A 10,957-nucleotide genomic window follows, 5' to 3' on the forward strand; every position below is an offset into this window, starting at 1 on the left:
AATTTCTGGCATATAATTTTCCATAAATACTTTGTATGCGTGTAGTGTCAGCTGTTATTTCTCCTCTTTCATTTCTGATTTTATTTGAGTTCTCTTTCTCTCTCTTTTTGATGAGTCTTGCTTGAGGTTATCAGTTTCCTTGGTCTTTTCAAAGAACCAGCTCCTGGTTTCATTGATCTGTTCTATTGTGTTTTTTGTTTGTTTCTGTATCATTTATTTCTGTTTTAATCTTTATTTCCGTCCTGTTGGATTTGGATTTTGTTTCTTTTTATTTTTTCTAGCTCTTATAGGTGTAATGTTAGTTTATTTGTGATTTTTCTTGCTTCTTGAGGTAGGCCTGTATTGCTATGAACTTTCCTCTTAGAACTGCTTTTGCTGCATCCCAAAGGCTTTGGATCATTCTGTTTCCATTTTCACTTGACTCCATTTGTTTTTAAATCTCCTCTTTAATTTATTGGTTGACCCATTCTTTGTTTTGTATCATGTTATTTAATCTCCATGTATTTTGCTCTTTCCCAATTTTTTCTTGTGGTTGAGTCCTAGTTTCATTGTGTTTCAGTCATAACTTCACTCTTCTTGAAATTGTTGAGACTTGTTTTGTGATCTACCATTTGATCTATTCTGGAGAATATTCCATATGCTCTGAATGTGTATTCTGATGTTTTAGAATGGAATATTCTGACTGTATCTGTTAAATCCATCTGATCCAATGTGTCATTTAAAGCTATTGTTTCCTTGTTGATTTTCTGTTTATATGAGCTGTCCATTGTTGTGACTAGAGTATTAAAGTCCCCTGCTATTACTGTATTACTATCAATCAGTTCCTTTTTTTTTTTTTAAACGGTTTTAGGTATTGAATGTTCCCATGTTGGGTGCATAAATATTTACAATTGTTATGTCTTCTTGTTGGATTGTCCTGTTAATGAGTATACATTGTCCTTCTTTGTCTCTTGTTACAGTCTTTGTTTTAAAGTTAATTTTGTCTGATACAAAATTATTATTATTGCTACCTGGGCTTTCTTTTCATATCCATTTGCATAATAAATGTTTCTCCATCCCTTCACTTTCAATCTGCATTTGTCTTTAGGTCTGGAATGAGTCTCTTGTAGGCAGCATACAGATGGGTCTTTTTGTTGTTGTTAATCCATTCTGTCTTTTGATAGGAGCATTTATTCCATTTATATTCAAAGTAGTTATGATAGATGTGTACTTATTGCCATTTTTTTGTTTTGTGTTTGTTTTTGTGGATCCTCTCTGATTTTTTCTTCCCTTGCTCTTTTCTTTCAACAGAATTTGGCTCTCTGTAGTGATATACTTGGATTCCTTCTCTTTATTTTTTACATATCTATTACTGGTTTTTGATTTGCAGTTACCATTAGGTTTGTATATAATACCTTCCTTATACCCATCTGTCTTAAGTTGATGGTCATTTAGAACCCATTCTTTACTTCTCTCCTCCCCAGTTTAGATATATGGTGTCACACTTTTACTTTCATTTTTGTGAATCCTTTGAAATACAGCTAAAATTTTTGAACTCTTGTATCTCTGAAAAGACTGTTCTTTCGATTCAAAACAGATTGAGAATAGGAGTGTTCTTCTATTTTCTTACTCTAACTCCTTCCACTCCATGTACATTTCATAGACTAGCAGTTATGTAATTGTCAATGAAGTTATACTAAAAACTGAGCTAATTAGGAATCTAAAGATAAATGTAGGCAGAATTCTCTTTAGCATCATATTTTAACCTATAAAATGGGTGGATTTTGTTGTTGTTGTTGTTGTTGTTATTTGTCTTCTATATTCAAAGAGAATTTTTTAAAAATACTATGGCCTGATAAACTTTTCTTATATTTGCTCTCATATCTGCTGCTAAACCAATGTTATTACAACTTATAATCTTTGCATGACTATCATTCTATGTAGAATGTGTTATGGCTTATGTATAACTTTGACATACACTATCTCATTTCATCACAATATAAGTTGCCTAAAGATTAACAAGAGATATATTTAAATCTCTTCCAAATATTTCTGCATGCAGCATTATGTATATACATATATATTCTTTGTTTTTTCTTTATTAAGTTTAATGCAGGACTTGAAGTCATTTTTTTTTCAGATTTTATTTATTTATTTAACACAGAGAGAGAGAGAGAGAGAGAGAGAGAGAGAGAGATCACAAGTAAGCAGAGAGACAGGCAGAGAGAGGGGGAAGCAGGCTCCCTGCTGAGCAGAGAGCCTGATGTGGGGCTTGATCCCAGGATCCTGAGATCATGACCTGAGCTGAAGGCAGAGGCTTAACCCACTGAGCCACCCAGGCGCCCCAGGACTTGAACTCATCACCCTGAGATCAAGACCTGAGCTGAGACTAAGTCAGATGTTCAAGTGACTAAGCGACCCAGGCACCCCATATATATTTACTTCTTAAATTACCACCAACTCACCTGACTACTTCTTTGAGCCATTTTTTTTTTAATCTGAAAAGATCAAATGACTGTGAGAAATAGATTTTTCCAAATTTATCTAGTATACCAGTTCAGGGGCACCTGGGTGGCTCAGTGGGTTAAAGCCTCTGCCTTCAGCTCAGGTCATGCTCCCAGGATCTTGGGATTTTGCCCCGCATCGGGCTCTCTGCTCAGCAGGGAGCCTGCTTCCCCATCTCTCTTCCAGGCACTCTGCCTACTTGTGATCTCTGTCTGTCAAATAAATAAATAGAATCTTAAAAAAAAAATAATATGCCAGTTCAGTTTTTGTTACTTTTAGATAGAAATTTTTTAAATGAAGTTAAAAAAAAAAAAAACAACAACAAAAAAACCCCCACAATTCTATAATTAAAAGTGGACCACATTCTCATGATTCAATAAAACTATGAAGTAACAATGAAAAACTGTTCTTTGGCATGTATGAAAATAGTAATCCAAGGGGTGTTAGAGATGTAATGTTTTAGGAATGTTATGATACAAACTGAATGGTATAATAATATTTGTAAATTGTAGAACAATAACAAATATCAGAGTTAACACTAATAAGCCTATAGTGGAGAAAAAAAATAAAATCAAAGGTATGAAAGGAGTAAAAAAAAAAAAAAAATATATATATATATATATATATATATATATATATAGAAGAGAAAGAACAGATAATATATAGGAAAAATAGAAACAAACTACATGGTAGTAGATTCAAATCCAACCATAGCAACAATTGTTCAAAAAGTAAACAGACTAACCACCCCAATTAAAAGGAAGAGATCTGGGGCACCTAGGTGGCTCAGTGGGTTAAGCCTCTGCGTTCAGCTCAGGTTATGATCTTGGAGTCCTGGGATGGAGCCCCATGTCAGGCTCTCTGCTCAGTGGGGAGCCGAGCTTCCCCCACCCCCCACCCCTGCCTGCCTCTCTGCCTACTTGTCATCTCTGTCAAATAAATAAATAAATAATCTTTAGAAAAAAAAAGAAAGAGATTTTCAGACTGGATTTTAAGAAAAAAAAAAAAGATACATTAAATCTCTCTCCTCCCCCTCCTCTTTTTCTCTTTCTCTCTATACACACACATATATAGATGTATACATATTTGTATACATTATATACATAAATACATATGTTTGTACAAATAAAAAGAACTATAAACACTAATCAAAAAGCTAAAGTATATACATTAATATTAGAGAAATTAGACTTCAGAGCAAGAAATGCAACCAAGGATAAGAAAGGGCATTTAAAAAAAATATAGGAATTAATTCATCAAGAGGACATAAAATATCTAAATACCCACTTGCTCAATAGCAGAAGTACAAAATACATAAAAGAAAAAGAAATTAAATGCAGAAATATAAAAAGCCATAATTTTAATTGGATATTTTAACACCCATCTTTCAGTGAGTCTTGTAATTGACATTTTAGAACATTCCACCGAATAGTAGCAGAACACACCTTTTGAAATTTACCCACCTTTTAAAGTGTACACAGAAGTTCATAAAAATAAACCACATTTGGGACAATTTAAGACAGCTGAAATGATACAAAGTATGTTCTTTGACTTCAACCATACTAAACTAGAAATCATTACAGAATGTTATCAGAAAAATCCCCCCAAATATTTGGAAATTAAAACATCTATAAGTAATCCATAGATAAAATAATCACAAAGGAAATTAGAAAATATACTGAATTGAAAGTAAATGAAAATAAAACATCACATTTGTGGAATGAAGCTAAAGCACTGTTTATAGGAAAATCTATAATATTAATTGTATATATTAGAAAAGAAATAACATTTCAAGTAAATGACCTCAGGTTCCACCTTAAGAAACCAAGGGAAAATGATCATGTAAACTCCAAAGCAATAAAGAAGAAAGGAAATAATAAACTTATCTTAAGGTAGTAAATTAATAAAGTGAAGAACCAAATAGCAATAGAGAAAATAAACTAAAAACTGGTTCTGTGAATAATAGTCAATAAAATTTATTATCTTCTAGCCAAACTTACAAAAGAAATGTTTGAAAGATGACACAAATTAAAAATATTAGGAATAAAAGAGACATTACTACAAATCCTATAGACATTAAAAGATCACGAAACATTAAATAAAACTTTTTATGCCAATGAATTTGAAAACTTGGATAAAAGGGACATTATTCCTTTGAAGACACTAACTCTAGAATAAGTAAACTGGCTGAATAACCTCATATTAAAGAAATTAAATTCAAAGTTAAGATTCTTCCCACAAGGAAAATTTTAGTCTGAAATGGTTTCAGTGGTAAATTCTACTAAACACCTAAGTGTTGGGTCCATGGTCAAAGGAGCGAGACTGATACAAAGCGAAGGTCAATCAAAGCTTTATTTTGCGCCAAGCATCGAGAATCAAACTGACTGGCCAGGGCTGTCTCTTGCAAAGAGGCAACCCCTCCCAGCCTCACAGACTAACTTTTATAGAGCAAAGGCCATGTGGTCGAGTCTGACCACACACAGGTGACCAACTGAATTACAATTCACCCTATAGTAGCTATTTGAACTAGCCTATCACTCTGGTCAGAATTGGCACCCAAAAGGCAGGGCCCACATTCTTGGGTGGTTAGGGAGGTGTTTTTCTGATTGGATGTCTCCACCTGGCTTGACTCATCCTTGTATTCTGGGCTCTGTTACCTCCCCCTGACCTGACACGTCCTAGTATATGGGCTCTGTTATCAGGGGCTGGTCAGTCATATTTTACTGGTTTCCCAGACTTGTTTCTAAGTAAGTTCCTCGAGGGGGAAGGGTCAATCTAAGTTTACTGCGTAAACAACAAATGGCCAGCTCTGGCTAAGCAGGCCCTTACACTAAGGAAGAAATAATACCAATTCTTCACAATCTGTACCAGAAAACAGAAGAATAAACACTTCCCAACTCATTTTATGAAGGCAGGATTGCCCTGGTATCAAAATCAGCAAAGAAATTATGTACTTCAAATCTCACCTTCTCTGTGAACCTTTCTCTGCATCCCACTTCACTGCGACTCCATGTGATCCTTAGCATATAACTCTACTACTGCATTTATTAACTGTTAATTATCTACTTGCATGTCCCGCGTAATAAACTAAAATCAACTTTAGGATAATCACCATATCCCACTGTTATGGACTGAATATTTGTATGTTGAAACCGAATCCCCAAAGTGATGGTTTCTGGACAAAGGACTTTTGGGAGGCAATTCAGTCAGGAGGGTTGGCCTATGAATGGAATCGATGCCCTTGTGAAAGAGATCCCAGAAAGCTCCCTTACCCATTCTGCCTTGCGGGGATAGAGTGAGAAGATCCCCAATCTAGGAACCGGGAGCTGGGTCTTCACCAGACACTGAATCTGCTGGCACTTTGATCTTGAACTTCTCAGCATGCAGAACTGTGAAAAATGTTTCTGTTGTTTATAAGATGTGTAGTGTGCAGTATTTCATTATAGCAGCCTGAACTGACACTCATATTTGTGTCCTCAGCATCTAAGACACAATGCATGTTTGAATTAACAAATAAGTGGATCCCAGTACTTAGAGGCAGGAAATTCCATTTTCACTGAATTGTAATACCATGTTAACTCCACCTTTGATCTACTAGCTTTTTCAAAACTCCACTGGGTTCCTCCAAGTTTCCTAATTAGTTGAATGTTTTGACGAGTTGCTATTTATACTTTCCAATCAGTCCTCGTTGTCGAATAGTTGCTTTGTTTTCCAAATCTAGTAAGATATTCTCTTCACTCTGGGAAAGAAGAACAGGATTACCTATGGTACCATGTATAGCAAATTTGTTATTTTCTTGTACAACTTCATGTACATCAAGATCCTTTTGTAATAAGGAATGGTCAAATTCATTTTCTCCGTATTCTCACTATAGCTTTCCAGATAGATTTTCAAATATAATAAAATAGATACCCTGTTTTATCACTCTTGTCTTATGATTCAACATGTGCCAGCTATTAATTTCAAAAGCACTGGGGAAACACATAAGACTTCTTCACTCTCCTTTTTGTCTCTGCTGGGTTCTTACAAGTGATCTGGCTTTGTGCAGTGCAGGCCAGCAGTCTCATTTGGAGTTGAATACTTAATTATGGAATGATGCAAGTTCCCCAAAATTGTACTTGGGTGGAAAATAATTTAAAGGGAAAATCCCCTTAGCTGTTTTAATGTAAGGGAGTGCCAAGTGTATGTTCAAAAGCAGTAGGTTGCTCACTAACACAACTAATACAATATGTAAACAGGCAGAGATAAAAGGATTAGTTACTGAGACTTGAAATATCAAAGTTAAGTGGTTTTCACTGATTCTCTCCCAAAAACAAAACATTACTTTTTTATTCCCTAGGAAATAAAGTAGCCTTTTTATACCTGTGTTTCTATTTCATATGTGACATTTTAACAAATGTTTAAATGTTAATTCAACATTCAGCCATAATGGAATTTACTGTCTTGTTTTGGACCTGTATTGACCATCATCATTCAATATAAATTTAAAAAAAGATATCAGTCACACCATTTCTGAAACATTGGACAAAAGACAAAGTACTGAAATAGTAAATAAGAAATGGCATTCCAATAGCAGTTTTCCCATAATATAATTGAAGTCCAAGGAATGTCTTCTATTAAGAGTAGTTATGATATTAGTAAAAGTAATAGTCATTATGAAGACAGGAATAATAGTAGCAATAGCAGTAGCAACCACTTCCATGTCTTCATCAGTTATCAGATAACAGACCTTATGACAAGGACTTGTATGCAAATCAACATGTTTTATTTTCATAGTCACACTAACAGGTAGATATAACTATTATCCCTTTACTGTTGAGGACACTGAGTGTTAGAGAGTATCAATGTTCACATAGTCCACAGATCCATAGCTAGCACCTAGTCAAACTGGAATTTTGAGTCTAAGCCTGATATTTCCAAAGCCTATTTATCCTAAGTGGGATTTAGAAATAGGTAGAACCCAATTAAACTCAGTTTTTATCACTTCCTACTCAGTGACTTTGAAAGTTAGTTGGGGGATTAGAAATGTTTTTCTGTAAAGGGCCAGCTAATAAATATTTTAGGCTTTGTGGACAACATGGCCTTTGTTGCCCTCAATTCTGCTACTGTAAACTTAAAACCAGTCACAGACCATATATAAAAATTTAGTTCCCAAAATAGGCCAACCTTTGACTTATATAATCTTCATTTTTTTGTGTGTGTATAAAATGGAGATAATCTTACCTTTGTGGGAGTGTTGTAGTTATTTTAAATAAATATGCAAAGGATGTAGGATGACAATTATTAGGTGTTTAATGATGCTATTATTTTTTAAATGATTTTGTTTAGCTATTTCTCTTCATTCTATGCCACAAAATGAAGATGACATGTATATTTTTGCCCTTTAATAAAAAGGTCACCAAAAACAAAACAAAACAAAATCCCTTTAAAAATATAATACTGAGGGTGTAGGTGTGTGATATACTGTTATGCAGAGATGTATTAATTTATTCAAATTTGAGGAGAACTTGCTATGCATGGAATCTATTAGATGCTGGAAATGCAAATATCAGATAAACATGAACTATTTTTGACCAAACATAGCAATTCTATTAAGGAAGATCACTTGTGTGCAAGTGTGCTACCCCAAATTGGAGAATGTATTTCCTATTAATATCACTATAATACTTATTTTTTTTAAAGATTTTATTAATTCATTGGACCGACAGAGATCACAAGTAGGCAGAGAGGCAGGTAGAGAGAGGAGGAAGCAGGCTCCCTGCCGAGCAGAGAGCCCGATGTTGGGCTCGATCCCAGGACCCTGAGATCATGACCTGAGCTGAAGGCAGAGGCTTTAACCCACTGAGCTACCCAGGTGCCCCCTATAATACTTATTAATACCACTTATAATACTTATTTTGTATTACAAAAATTGATTTTATCTCATTTTTTCATGATCAGCCTATAATTTTGTTGAGACCTGGGATGACTTGTTCCCTCTATACTCTGTGTTTACTATGGATCCTTACTCATAGCAGTTAAGTGTTACCATGCGAATGAACAATGAATGGCAAAGTGTTAAGATACAGGCAGTCATAAAGAGACAGCTTCCATCTGGAATGATCCAAGAAAATTTTAATTACCCGTATCTTGGTTATTGTGAATAATGCTAACCAAGATCAATACATGCGTGTGTGCATCTTGTCAAAATCCTTTTTGTCATTTCCTTTGGGTATATACCCAGTAGTAGAAGTGCTGGATCATATGGTAGATCTATTTTTTTAATTTTCTGGGGAACCTCCATATTGTTTTCTGTAATGGTTGGACTAATTTGAATTCCCACCAGCGGTGTATAAAGGGCTCATTTTTCACCATATCCTTGCCAGCACCTGTTGTCTCTTGTCTTCTTGATGATAGCCATTCTAACAGGTATGAGGAGATATCTCATTGTTGTTTTGATTTGCATTTCCCTGATGACTAGTGATGTTGAGCATCTTTTCATATACCTGTTTTATAGATACCTAATGCAAAGTAAATGAATGTAGCTAATAGTACTATACTATAATGTGATAAATATTGCTTCAAAGGCAATCATATTGCAACATATAAATGTATCAAAGTAACATACTGTATGCCTTAAATTTACAGATTGCAACACAACAAATTTATCAAACAATTTTTATTTGTTTTTAAGATTTTATTTATTTATTTGACAGAGACAGACACAGTGAGTGAGGGAACAAAAGTAGGGGGAGTGGGAAAGGGAGAAGCAGGCTTCCTGTTGAGCAGGGAGCCTGATGAGAGGCTGGATCCCAGGACCTAGGATCATCACCTGAGACCACGGCACACACTGAACATTTGAGCCACCCAGGATCCCCTCAAATAAGTAAAAGTTTAAAAAATCACCAACCAACTCTTATTGGCATATAACTATTGATAATAATTTCTGATGTTTGTTTCTATTTCCTTAGTGTTAGTCATGATCTCTCCCTTTTCATTCATAATTTTACTAATGTGGGTCCTCTCTCTTTTCTTTTGCATTAGTTTGGCCGGTGGTTTATCAATCCTTTTTTTTTTTTTTTTTTAACTTCTTAGTGATAGCTTTATTGAATTTCCTCAGCATCTCTAGTGATGTCCCTCCTTCCTATCTGATACTGGCTTTTTGTACATTCTCTTGTTTTTTTATCTTTTTTTTTTCCATTTTATTTTTCTTTTCAGTATTCCAGAATTCATTGTTTATGCACCACACCCAGTGCTCCATGCAGTACGTGCCCTCCATAATACCCACCACCAGGCTCACCCAATCCCCCGCCCCTCTCCCCTCCAAAACCCTCAGCTTGTTTCTCAGAGTCCACAATCTTTCATGGTTTGTCTCCCCCTCTGATTTCCCCCAACTCATTTCTCCTCTCCATCTCCCAGTGTCCTCCATGTTATTCCTTATGCTCCACAACTAAGTGAAACAATATGACTCTCTCTGCTTGGCTTATTTCACTCAGCATAATCTCTTCCAGTCCCATTCATGTTGATACAACATTTGGATATTTCATCTTTTCTGATGGAGGCATAATACTCCATTGTATATATGGACCCTATCTTCTTTATCCATTCATCCATTGAAGGGCATCTTGGTTCTTTCCACAGTTTGGTGATTGTGGTCATTGCTGCTATGAACATTGGGGTACAGATGGTCCTTCTTTTCACTACATCTGTATCTTTGGGGTAAATACCCAGTAGTACAATTGCAGGGTCATAGGGTAGCTCTATTTTTAATTTCTTAAGGAATCTCCACACTGTTCCAAGGTGGCTGCACCAACCTGCATTCCCACCAACAGTGTAACAGGGTTCCCCTTTCTCCATATCCTCTCAACACATGTTGTTTACTGTCTTGTTGGTTTGGGCCATTCTAACTGGTGTAAGGTGGTATTGATTTGAATCTCCCTGATGGCTAATGATGATGAACATTTTTTCATGTGTCTGTTAGCCATTTTTATGTCTTCTTTGGAGAAGTGTCTGTTCATGTCTTCAGCCCATTTTTTGATGTGATTATGTGTTTTCTGTGTGTTTTGATTTGAATCTCCCTGATGGCTAATGATGATGAACATTTTTTCATGTGTCTGTTAGCCATTTTTATGTCTTCTTTGGAGAAGTGTCTGTTCATGTCTTCAGACCATTTTTTGATGTGATTATGTGTTTTCTGTGTGTTGAATTTGGGGAGTTCTTTATAGATCTTGGATATCAGCCCTTTGTCTGTAGTGTCATTTGCAAGTATCTTCTTCCATTCCATGGGTTGCCTCTTTGTTTTGTGGACCGTTTCCTTTGCTGTGCAGAAGGTTTTGATCTTGATGAAGTCCCAAAAGTTCATTTTCGCTTTTGTTTCCTTTGCCTTTGGAGACATATCTTGAAAGAAGTTGCTGTGGAAGATATCAAAAAGGTTACTGCCTATGTTCTCCTCTAGAATTAGATTCCTGCCTCACGTTGACGTCTTTTATCCATT

The sequence above is a fragment of the Martes martes genome, assembly GCF_963455335.1.
Source record: "Martes martes genome assembly, chromosome: 16".
Classification (NCBI taxonomy): Eukaryota; Metazoa; Chordata; class Mammalia; order Carnivora; family Mustelidae; genus Martes; species Martes martes.